At 43.4% G+C, this 12,288-nt stretch overlaps 1 protein-coding gene across 3 annotated transcripts in view; it reads left to right on the forward strand.

The window, feature by feature from the left end:
• The first annotated feature begins 693 nt into the window (after positions 1 to 693).
• The window catches only part of ADD3 (adducin 3), a 100,996-nt gene continuing 89,401 nt past the window's right edge, over positions 694 to 12,288 (forward strand). For 2 of the 3 annotated variants that reach the window (XM_057420913.1, XM_057420917.1), the window contains exon 1: positions 694 to 830. The gene's annotated coding sequence lies outside the window, so the exon portion shown is untranslated. The remainder of the gene's footprint in view (positions 831 to 12,288) is intronic. The other variant, XM_057420915.1, reaches the window with a different exon arrangement.

The following is a 12,288-nucleotide window of genomic DNA, read 5'->3' on the forward strand; positions in this document are numbered from 1 at the left end:
AGTGCTTCTGGAACTTCAAACGGCTGGCCAGAACCGCTCGGAAGTGAGCAAACCAGCCCTGAAACCAAGAAACCGGTAACGTTGGGTGGGGAACCGAGACAGGGATGATTTCAGCTGCGATGCAGAACAATTACAGAAAGCCAAGGGGAAAAAAAATGGGATAGCTTTTGCCAAAACGAGTTTTGTATTTTGTACAGCTTTTTTTAGCCAGGGCCGCGCTTTCTCCCTGCGGATGGTGACTTCTTGGCGGCATGAGCCATCTGGATAAGCCTTCTGCTGCCTTTCAGCCTCAATCTCTCTAATTCTTATCTCAAAACAGGTATTATTTTGCGTTTGGGGGGGTTGATTTTATTTACTGTTCCCTCATAATACACCTCATTTTACAGCCCGTCAGCGGCGCACCGGGCACTGCAGAGCCCACCTCCTCACGGCAGGCCCTGCTCGCCATGGGGAGACAAACGGTCCCCGGAGGATGCCTCGCCAGCGCTGCAGGTACAGCCGCGGCTGAGGCGCGGAGGCGGAGGCCGGGCCAACAATGGAGGGCAACCGGGGCGGAGGGCAGAGCCTGCGGCCACCGGCCCCCCTCACCCTCCTCCGGCTTCAAACTTGGCGGAGGGGTGGCGGGGGAAGGGCGGCGGGCTCGTCCCCGCTGGCTGCCAGATAGTGATCCACGGCGGGCGGGCTGGCGCTGTGGGCGGAGCCCAGGTGTCCCTTCCTGCCACATAGTGCACCGCCCCTTTCCCCGCCCGCCCGCTCTCCGCGGTGGTGCTGGGGCTCCCGCCGCTGGCGGGGAGGGATGGACTGAAGCACAAAGGCGCGGGCCCGCAGAGGTAACGCTCCGGCGGTACGCGGAGGGGAAGAGGGGGAAGAGGGGGGGGGGACCCTGCCCGCTCGGCGGGGCTGCGGCCGAGCCGCTGCCGGGGAAGCCGGCGGGAGGCCTGGCTCGCTTCCCCTGGTTCCCTTCGCCGCCTCACGGCTGCGGGGCGAGAGCGGGGCCGCGGTTGAGGGGGGGGCTGCGGTCGGGAGCACTTCTCTTCGGGTGTAGGGCAGCTCTCCGGCCGCGGGAGATGCTGCAGTGCTGTCGTTCTGCCTCGGCGCCGAGCTGGGAAGGATGGAGCTTTAAATAATGCGCCTCTCCGCTCCGAGACTGCTAATCGAGGAAAGCTTGGGGAGTCGTTATTACAGCCGCGGGCTGCCCTTGCTCCACCGCAAAGCTCCGCGCCCCCTACGAGGCTGGGGAAACTTGTTAAAATTTGCGTTCTTTATGGGTTTTGTTTCACGTATTTGATCGCGCACGGCTCCGCATTCGTTGCCGATAGTAGTGCGGGAGCCCGGGAAGGCGATTCCCAGGCGCCCGTATTCCGGTCACGGCGCTCGCCGCGCTCAGGGCCGCGGTGGCCTGGAGCGGTTCGGGATTACCGTCCTTGTGCGCTTGTATCAACCGGGGCGAAACTCACGCAGTTGCTGCATGAACTTTAGGCTCCAGAAATGAGGATAGCCATGGGCCTTTTGGGAGTTTGTTCCTCGTTTTCTGTTTCACCCCAAGGCAGTTTCCACCTCGCGTTAGAAAGCTTATTTAGGAATTCAGAGCGCATTTATCAACCGGTGTTCATCCCGGACTACAGGGCAGGCATACACTGCATGGCCAGATGATGTGATTTTTAGCAGGGAAGCCTCGGACTGGCTGTATAAGCAGGGCAGAGCATGCCTCAAAAGCAGCACTACTGCAGCCGGTCGTGGAGGTGGGTTGCTTCTGCTTCTGTCTTCTCAGCATCATTACATTACAGGCAGGTTGAGGCTGAATCTGCTGGTTTTCATCCACAGGTCCTGGAATCATGTCTGGAGGGTAGTGATGTGATACCAAGCAGAGGAAAACTGTGTAGGAATCTGTGTGGTGCCACTATGTGGAGGAGTTAAGTTTTAAAACAGGTAGATAAAATCATTGGCAGTGAATATCTGGGAAAAAAAATAGTTGGCCAAGGGTTATAAAAGCATGAATGTATGAAACTGCTGAATTATTAGTAGTGTGGGAGAAGCTGGTGTAAGTCAACTTTGGTACCAGAGGAATGAAGCTGATAAATGTGACCTCAGCCTTTAAAAAAGGGCTTTGGCACGCCTAGGGCAGCTTCAGGCTGTCTCACCTTGCTCCTGGTCCAGTTGCTGATGACTGGAATACAGCCCAGGTGTAGCAGACTATGGCTGTGGGTGATCTGCTGGGAAAAGGCGGTGGTGGAGCAGCGCAAGCTGGGGCAGATCAGCGCGTGGCTGCCTTGGCAGCAGGTCTGCTCTGAAAGGTTCCTTCCTTCACCTCCCTGCCAGGGTTTGCCAGCAGGTCTCTGGTGCCAGGTTGTTCTCTGGTCTGCACACCCTGTCACATCAGTGGCCTGGCTGGAAATGGTGTGTGAACTCGCTCCAGCCTCCTTGGTGGCATCCAGTACTTAGAGGGAAAGAAGGCTCCTTGGCTGTTATGATAAGCTCCTCAATGCTACCTTGAGTAAGGAGTGCATGCACTCCTCCATGAAACAAAATGATAATTGTGTGATTAATAGCGTGTACCAGTTTTAACTTCAGGAATTGTCATGTTAACACCTTTAGTGATACATTTGTTTTCAGAAGACGTTATTACATGTGTTTAGTTTTTGCTGGGAGATTGTGAAGCCCTGAGCATGGAGGAAGGGGTGGGCTATGTAGGAGCTGAGTGTGTAATGATGGAGGTTAGTAAATGATGATGATGATAAAGCACGTCCTTAATTCTTGACCAATAGATGGAGTGCTGCTACGCTTCAGGATATCTGGGGATTGAATGGTCTCTTGGTTAAATCAGTCATTATCCTTGACTCTTGCCTGAGGATTGAGGCAGATGACTTTTTTATTTAAGGAAATGATGATTTTAGGGTGGTGCCGTTAGGCTGTCATGATCAACCTAAAGAGGAGGTCCAGATGGTGCCATGCACACCAGAGACTTTGCATTGCTGGTAGGGTGAGTGGATTTGAGCAATGTGGGTGGTTGGGGTTGTCTCACTGTGGATCTCAGAGGTGTACTGCAGCTCTTTAGTCCACCCTTTGCTGGATATGAAATGTGCATTGGGTGTTTGACAAGGCTGGATGAACCCAGCTGGATTCAGTGGGACTGTGCTGGAACTGTCCCTGTTGCATGTGATGTTAGAGGTGACATTGCATGTGGGGCTGCCTGCCTTTGTTTGGCTTGACTTGCTACAGGCCATATGACCTGGTGTAAGACACTATTTGTGTGAAAATGATCAGAAATTAACATGCAAGAGACAAAGCATGAAGACTATTTTAAGATGGGCCAGTGTTTGTTTCCTTTCATAAGTGTTTTACAGATCAAAAACTGCAATGAAAGAAGGCAGAAGGCTGCTAGATTTTCCCTTGTCAAAATCGTTGTTGCTAGTTAAAACTGCAACAGACATCCTTGCCACACTCTGGGTGATGTCGGAATGATAATCATTTAAAAAAAACGAAGTTTAATTCCAGAGAATAACTTGCGTGACTTTGAGCTGGTGAATAAAATTGCCTATGCTAGGTTTTAAACTGGATAAAAATTGTTGGTTCTTTAAAAAATGTCCTGTAACCTTAGCAGCCATCGCAACCTCTGGCTGTTATTTCCCTTGTAAATCAATTTTGCATTTTCATAGTGCTGCTGTTTCAAAAACAGAGTCTGTCATTGTTTTGGTATTGATTTAGAGAAATACAATCTATATTCTTTAATAACATTGCTTCCCATTACATCACAGGCTTTTCTTCAAGCGATGTTTTGCAATGCTGGTTGCCGTATGAGGGATGTGGACGATGGTGATGTGGCTTTTGGTTGGGTTCTTGGGGGGTAGTTGCCTTTTGTGTAGCACTTTTTGGCAGCTGAAGATGGATAAAAGCTCCTTGACCCCCAGGGAACAAGCAGTAATGTACTCATTGTGTTAGACTCTGTGGCAAACAGATCTACTCTGCTTCCTATATTGAGTCACTTGGTATATGAGGAAACACTTGTATTTCTTTTTTGTATTCAAGATAATGCAAATTATTGTATGTCATAGCAAATGAGATTTTGGAGGTGGTACTTTTAAAGTTATCCTCTCAAGTACAGGAGTGGTTTGTGGATAATTTGTGGTGTGGTTTATTAATTAAGACAAACTTGAATAAATTTGGTTACATAAGAAAGTGTCTTTACCTATGGCATGTTCTTAATCTAGGCTGAGGGGGAGGTCACTTCAAAATCAGCAGTAAACTGGAAAATGTTTGGTACTAAAAGGTTGAGATTTTATTCAGATTCATTGAAAAGTTAGTGAAAGAAGGCTTGAGATCTTCAAAGCTCAGGTTGTATTTTTCCCCCACTGGATCTTCACAGTTTAGTAAGTGTGACGTAGGTGTCAATTTAGTTAGGGCTGTGGGAGCATATTAAGTGTAGTATGTGTCTTATGGTAGCAATGTCAGTTCTGCTTGACAAGCATGCAGTCAGCAGTTACAACGTGCTAATTAGGGAAATGTTATAATAGCCTCTTTTATTGTTCCTGTCTCTTAAACTGTTTTGGTCTTGGCTAGGAAGAAACTCTTTTCTTGCCTTGTATTGTTTAAGGTGTTGAAATCCTGGTGACATCAAAGCAGCAGGTATTTTTCATGCGAGTTATCAAGTTGAGGTGAAGATCAGTAAATCACAAGCTGGTATGAGAGTTCCAGCTTGCTCTGTAGATTTTCATGGTGTTTTCTTGACCCACAGCAGCTGATGCCTGGTGAATTGCTTCTCCCTTGTACAGCAGAACCATGTAGAGCTGAAGTACATGGCAATCTTGAATGCTACAGAGTTGATGGCAGCTTACTGCTGCTCTCATTTGTCGCTGTGCTGCCCTGAACAAGTACCTAGCACAGTATTGGCATTAATATTAGCTGGCGCTTCAGCCAAGAGCTGAACTGGCTGCTCTGTTGGCCAAAGAAAGACAATTCTGTGAATTGCTTTGAATCCTTGCTTGCTGTCTTCATCTATACCTGTAATAGTCACCTAGACCTGTAATTGGCTTCAAGATTTATTTTTTATTGTCGCAAAGAGCTATTACACTAAATAAAACATAGTTATGAGGCCAGTTGGATCTGCATCTTGTGTTTGCAGATGCACAGTTCTGGAAGCAGGGTGCTTATCACCCAGCCAAGTGTTCCTGTGCATGTCCTGCACAGACACAGAGTGCAAAGCAGAAAAGCTTGCTTGTTGGATAAGGTTTGCTTTACTTGTTCTAATACAGTAAAAACAAGAAAGGAAAAATGTAATTTGAAATGCATATTCCTGCCCCTGCAAATGTGGACTAGCATTTTCTTGAATAAATGCTTTTTTGATAGGTCTAGATGTCTTGACAGAATGCTGTGGAAGTGATTTTGTCTTTGTGATTCAAATAAATCTAGATCAATAAAAATTATTAGCTGGCTGGGTTCAGGGGAATTGCTGATAGGAACGCAAGTTGTTTCATGGAATCCAGTATCCCAGTACTTCTGTAGCAATCTGTATGACATTTTAGACTTAATGGATTTATACACAAAAAACTTTAAAGAGCGTTAGTAAGGCCACAAATTCAAGTATTTGAAAGCTGGGGAGTGCTTTCCAAAGAAAATATCCCCAACTTAAAATGAAAATTAAATTGTAACTTAGGAAAGCATACTTATGAGCCCTTTTGTCAGGAAGAGCAGAACTGTTCTGGCTCAGACACTTCAGATCTGTCAGACACTTAGCAGAGGCAACCTTCAGCCTAACATATGAAAAATTAGGTGAAAATGAAAATAGGATTTGGGGACAGAAACAGTGGACAATAAGAGACAGTGCATCCAGCTCTGGCTAGAATTGAATACAATGACACAAAAGTAGTAGCCTCAGAAGTACCTCTGTGTTTTCGTGACTCGGATACACAACCATTTTTAGGAGTGCTAATGAAGTGCATAACAATTTCGCCAGGCTCCTGGTCAGTGCTGAAACAGTAGTAGAATACATTTTGAGCCAGCTCTCTTTTAATATACCAGTTGTTGCTACACACCAGACAATATTTGCTGTGTATCCTAATCCAAGAAAACCAAACTTCATTCTTAGAACATACAAACTTTATTTGGTGATTGCATGTTACAGTAGCCTGTGGATGGTAAAATCAAGTAAGTATTCTCTTATGATTGTTTTTCAGCTGTAGTATCTGCAATTTCTATGATGGAAATATGCATGAAATTTAGGTGTGAAATTTGGGGTGCAAGATGCTGTGTACAAAACTAATACCTGGCACTCCCATGTTAACTGGATAGGACATTAGCCCCTCTAATGTAGTATTGCTGCCATAATAAATGAATAAATAGTCAAATAGATATTAATAAACGAATAACTATTAAATAGATATTTCAATTATCAGGATTAAACTGGTATAGTGCCCACAACAAGCCTATCATCCTGTTTCAGATCTTCCTCATATCTGGAGTGTGTACTAAATACCCAGTAATTGTCTTTGTGATGTTCACAGTTGATCTGCACAATTTCTGGCTTCCTATGACAGCTGTGTTTAAATGCCTGTTTAAAAGTATATGTGAGGGCAAACTCTTCTCGTAACTCAAATGTTTTTTTGACCCCACTGTCAGAGTAGGAAGCAGAAAGCAAAGATTTTCAGCGTCTTTAATTCATTTACTAAATATAAGCTGTTGCCTCTTAAGACAAACTGTGTATGTTCAGGCAAAAGGTTGTATAATTTTCTCATTCTTAAAATTACAGAGGTTGTGAAAAAGAATCTCTGTGTGTGTGTGCATATATGCATGTTTGTGTATATATGTTCTTTTTTGTCTTTTCCATTCCTGTTGATGGACATAACACTGAATACAAATCTGATTCCTTACTGACATGCTGATTGTTATGGGGTGACTCTCCAGAGCCATTTGTCTTTGATGTGCAGCTGACTTGGCATTCTAAGGCCATGTGCATGTTCTGTGTTAAATGGTTTAAGGACTGGAGTGACACAGCTGGAGAGCTTGGTGGATACCTCTGCATGTGCATGATTTGGAACAGAAAAGTCCATCCTCTGAAGCAAAGTGTCCAAAGTAAATCATTCTGTCAAGTTTTCATAAATATTTTTATTGCAGAGATTTAATCCTGAGCAGCTGAGGAAGAAAACTGAAGTCATGATACATGCTTTAATATTGGTAGTGCAGTGTTTAGTAAAGCAAAGTATGTCTGTAACCGCCAAAGCCCTCTTTATATGTTTGGCTTGTTTCTTATCAATCTGATCAAAATAGTGGGTCTGGTATTGAACAAGAAGTAAGACGTGTGCAGAAGAATTTGCAAATACATTGAAATTTGTAGGATTTAAAAGTAAATAAAGCAACCCCCAAACTTGGTGGTCTGGCAGTCAGGTTCCCCTATTTATTTAGCGGTTTTTACTGTTTCAGACTTTTAGTTTTGCAGCATGTGAAGGGATTGAATACATCTGGGTAGTGCTAACATGAGTGAATCTGCACTCAAAAACAGGTTAGCTTGAAAAAAAAATCTTGAAATGAATCCAGGTAGCTTCCTACTTAAAGCATATCAAATAACATAAAGCACGTGAACTCAAGGCAACTCAGTTTAACTATATAAAATGTTGAAGCTGTAAAACATCAGGAACATTTAAGCTGTAAAACATCAGGAGGGGGTTTTATAGATGCCTGGATAATTTGCCCATAGGTGGCAGGGGGGCAGTCGGTTCCCCTTTTGCATCAGCTGTTTTCCTGTTGCACCTGGGGGAAAGCTGAAATACTGCTTCCTCTTGAAATGGCTGTTGCATACAAGTTACGCTCTTTGTTTGTGTTCGCTCAAGCCTAGATGTTTTTAAACAGCAGTGTCTCTTATTTTATATACCCTATGACAACTCCTGGTGAAGGGCTGATTTTTCAAAGGCTGTTTAGTTCTTCTCAAGCACCACACCATTCAAAGTAGAAATATTTGCTGTCTGGTCAGCAAAAGTTGTTCTTTTTCTTGCCATTCCTAATGTAAGCGCTTTATTGCATGTCAGTGCTTCTAATCAAATCAAGTGACTTCTAATGTATTGCCAGGTGGAATCCTGTGTGCTTTAAAATAGCTTGAGTATGAATGTCTTCAGTTGTCTGGATCAAGACACTGTCTCTTCGGTGACAGACCCAAAGTGGTCAGTGGAGACCATTAAGTATGGTGGGATGTCTTCTGGACCAGAGAAGTGCCCTCCAGCAAAGGCAGTCAACTTTTCAGGCCTATGCTTTCTAGCATCTTTGGAAACTGAGGACAGGCTTGGCAATCTTCACATTTAAGCAAACACATATGATACGACTCGGAGTGGAAAGGAGGGAAAGCTCTGAGTGGAAACACAGGAAGTAGGAGCACTCTGCTCCATAGACAAGGCAAGCAGGAGCCCCAGCTCACGCAGTGGTTCAAGTGCCAGCAGCTCTGGCTGCCCGGTCTTCTTCTGTAACTGGAAAAATAGACTGCTTAGCTCAAATGTGTCTGCAGAGCAATGTGTGTATGGGCAGCCCTTCTCAAGAACCTCAGTTGCTATATGGCACTTGTCTCTAAGCTTGGGTCTGTGAACTGTTTCACAGGAGCCCACAAGACAGAGCAGAGTATAGCAGTCTGGTTGCCCCAATAACTTGTGTAGAAGATTCTGTCGATCCATGGGAAATGTTCTCTGTTCCCCTGTCGAAAAGGGTTGAAATTCTCTCTGTTGAGAAGGAATAGCAAAAATTTTACAAATCAGCTATATTTCTTCCTTTCCTATTAATATGAGCTTTATGCTTAAGTTGCATAAAAAGCTTTACTGCCTGTGCAATGTCGACTAAAAAGAATTAGCTAATGGTGGGGGCGAGAATAAGAGTGTCATATTTATAACCTGGGCTAGCCTTTAACAAGAAAATCTAGCTTGGGGTACACCATGTATCACTAGTGTCTGGCTACTATCATGCATGCTGAAAACGTATAGTAACAGGTATTGTGTGCAGTAAATTTATCTTTGTAGTGGAAACCTGATGTTATTGCTATTCCCAGGGGGTAAGTTGAATTACATTATTACCGGGGCTGAGCTAACAGAGCTTTGCTTATAGTATACATACTATATATATATATATGTATACAGACAAGATGGTTCTTCACAGAGAGGTGACCTTTGCTGTATTTTGGTTTCAGATTTCACAGGACCTATTTCAAAGTTTTTTGCTTCAGCCCACACCCTGCTGGCAGTTGGCTGTAAAACTGGCTTTGAAAAAAGGGTAAAAAAAGTCATTTACCCTTTATTACTTTCATCAAGTTCAATGAAGGTCATTTGTTTACTTTTTTTTTTTAATATACGCTGCTGCCACTGTTACTTATCAATATAACTGATAGTTCAAAGATGAAATTAAAGCTGCGGAATTACCGGTTACAATGTGCAAATGCATAGTGTAAGTAATGCTATTTTTATAACTCTTCTGTTTATTAGTTAACTTGAAGAATGTGTGCTAGCATGTATTTGTGCTGGGGAAACTGTTACTGCATCATGTAGTGTACTCCTTCCAAGGTTATTCCACCTGCTCTATAAACTTGTTTCGGGTTACTCTCTCTCTTAAATCAATTCAAAGGAGCAAATTAAAGCCCTGTAACCCTATTTAAGAATCCAGTCAAATAAGAAGTCTCCATGTCACCATTCCAATAAATATAATGACCTCTTTAATACAGTCACTCCTCTCTAGGATTCTGACTTCCATCTGATTAGAATGTTTGGGTTGCACATTACAAACAGAAGAGGATATCCTGCTCTTCCCTCCTGGCCTTGTGATCCTGCCGCATGTTCTCTTGTGTAAGCCCTGCTGCTCGCTTAACTTGTGCAATTCACCACAAATTGCAGTAGAATATCTTCCTCTCCCTCTCCCCCATCTGCTTTAACTCTTTGTAAGCTGAATTCGCTAAAGAGAGGGTGAGTGCTAGAGTCGGTGTGAGGTGTCTGAGAACCTGCAGGGAAAGGGGAACTGTCAGCATCAAGCTTCAGGTTGACTCCAGCCCCTTAATCCTTCAGTAGTGACAGCTCTGCAGGGTCCCTCCTGCCCACAGTACTGGGAGACAATGAAAAAAATCTAAGTAGGTGTTTGTGAGTTGAGCTTTCTGTAAGGGAACTTCTTTGTAAGAAAGCAAGAATGAAAAAGCTGTTTCTCCAGGCTTTGAGATAACAGCATTGCAGCCATTCAGTTACAAGGTTCCCTTTACCCTCCACGTTCCCCCAGAATCTGAGGGGGAATCGGCATGCTTAACGATAAACTCTTTCAGATAAATGTGACGTTTTGGCTTTGAAGTTATTTTAGTTAAAATAATGTCAACATGCTGGGCTGAGCTGCTCTTTGGCTCCCATGTCATGCACCCATATCCAGCTCTGTGAAGCTACTGGTGGGTGACTGCTTTTGGGGGGATTCTATTTCGTAGTTGTGCATAAGAAATGGAGGCTATAGGAAAACATCATTATCAGGTAGGTCACAGTGTCTCTATGTTTAGGAACATACGGAACAAATCACTTTGAGAGGAAAGAATGGGGTTGTTCTTTTTTCTAGTAATCAGCTTATGTATATGTTTACAAGTAAACTTTTTTTATAAAGAAGTAAGAATTGCATTGAGGAAAATGTGAGGAATAAAAAAGAAAAGGAAAGAAAAATGGGAAGAGGGAGCTACCTCCCAAAATGTTGTGTAGCTATAACCTGCGGTCTCCTATATACCTTTGAAAATGGTATTGCTCACTTATCCGTCTGTTCAGGTTCTCATCAGTTAAATGATCTGTAAGAAAACCTGGTGTTGCTACCAACAAATTTGGCAGAAGAATCATTGTAGAAGTGTATTGCTGAGTTTCCAACAGCAGAAAGCTGTTTGCTGTTTTAAGTTGACTGAAATTGTTCCAGTTAGCATCTGTGCAGGTGGTGAATGACACAAATTCATAGTGTGAATAGCTATCCCACAGCTAGCAATGTAGGGTTGACAGTGCTGGGTCCTCTTATTTTTTTTTTCTGGATCTCTCTTTCTTTTTTTTCTCTTTTCCTAGTTGCAATGACGCCTTGTCTTCAAAAGATTGTATTTATTTTGTTTGATGTGATATGCAGGCCTTAGTGTAGATACTTAAGGAGTCTTATCAAAATAATACTGGCTCAGTCAGAGTAAAGATGCTTTAGCTAAATAGACTATGGCTGTGTTTAAAAATAACAGCTTGGGCTGTGTCAGCGCTTTGGACGACCTGATACTGACTTCCAACAGAAAGAGCTCTGAAAATTACTTTGCCTGTTGCACGTATCGCCTCCAGTGTGAACTTGTTTTCCGTTGGTAGGATTTCAGTATGAGATGAACCAAAACAGAGCCCCTAAATTTTAAGTGTGATTAGCTCAATGGTTTCAGAAAGAGAGTGTTTTGTTGGGCATCTTTTAAATGCAGGAACAAGAGAGACAGCTCTCGGTCAGATTGTCAAAGCAGTGATGTCTAGGGTTGGATGCAAATGCCATCCTTGTATAAGCTCAGTAGTTTTGGCTTCTCAGCTGTTTGATTTCTGTAGGAAAAGGATGTGCCTATACTCTACAGCCTGGGTCAGTCAGTGTGTGACTGCCATGCTTACACACGTGTAAGCTTCTGCTTTCTTGCAGTACTGAAGCGTGTGGCTCAGTTCCCAAGCAATTGTCTCATCTTGCCCAGCCCTGCTTTGGCTCTGATTTCTGCTGCCTTTCTGAAGACTCATTTGAAGCACTGGTATGTCATAAAGTCTTGGTTAATGAGATCTAAGCCATATGCAGAAAGAAAAAAAAAAAAGGTAAAACTTTCTGAAAACATTATGCATATTTGATGTTTATTCCATTTCTTATGGTTCTTGTTCTTGTGTGGGTTTTCTGTCCTTCTTTATTTCTTGGCAAAGGGGACAGTATTACATTCTTGTACCAAGAGGAAGGGTATTAAGCTTACTCATAAAAAGAAGATTTATTATCAAATGTAGTTTTTCATTTTGTCCATTGGAATTTGTTGTTTTTTTTTTTTAAACCCTAACCATACCCAGATCACTGCCTTCATTCATAGGTCGTTGGATCAAGTTTGGATGCTGTCTTTGTTAAATTATGGCTCCTGAGGGTGTTCTGTTACAGAGGTTTCTTCAGTCAGGGGAAATGAGGGTATAATAAAGAGGGTCCAAGGACCGGACATAATGATTCTATATAACTGAAACAAACAATGCAGCATTTGGCTGATGCTGGATTTTCCATCAAACTTTATTGGCCTTTGTTCATTTTGCTTTAAACAGAGTTTAAGACTGAGGCAGCCTGTGAAGT

The sequence above is a fragment of the Pezoporus wallicus genome, unplaced genomic scaffold, assembly GCF_028554395.1.
Source record: "Pezoporus wallicus isolate ANWC-B61680 ecotype Strahan unplaced genomic scaffold, APGP_CSIRO_Pwel_v1 contig_3365, whole genome shotgun sequence".
Classification (NCBI taxonomy): domain Eukaryota; kingdom Metazoa; phylum Chordata; class Aves; order Psittaciformes; family Psittacidae; genus Pezoporus; species Pezoporus wallicus.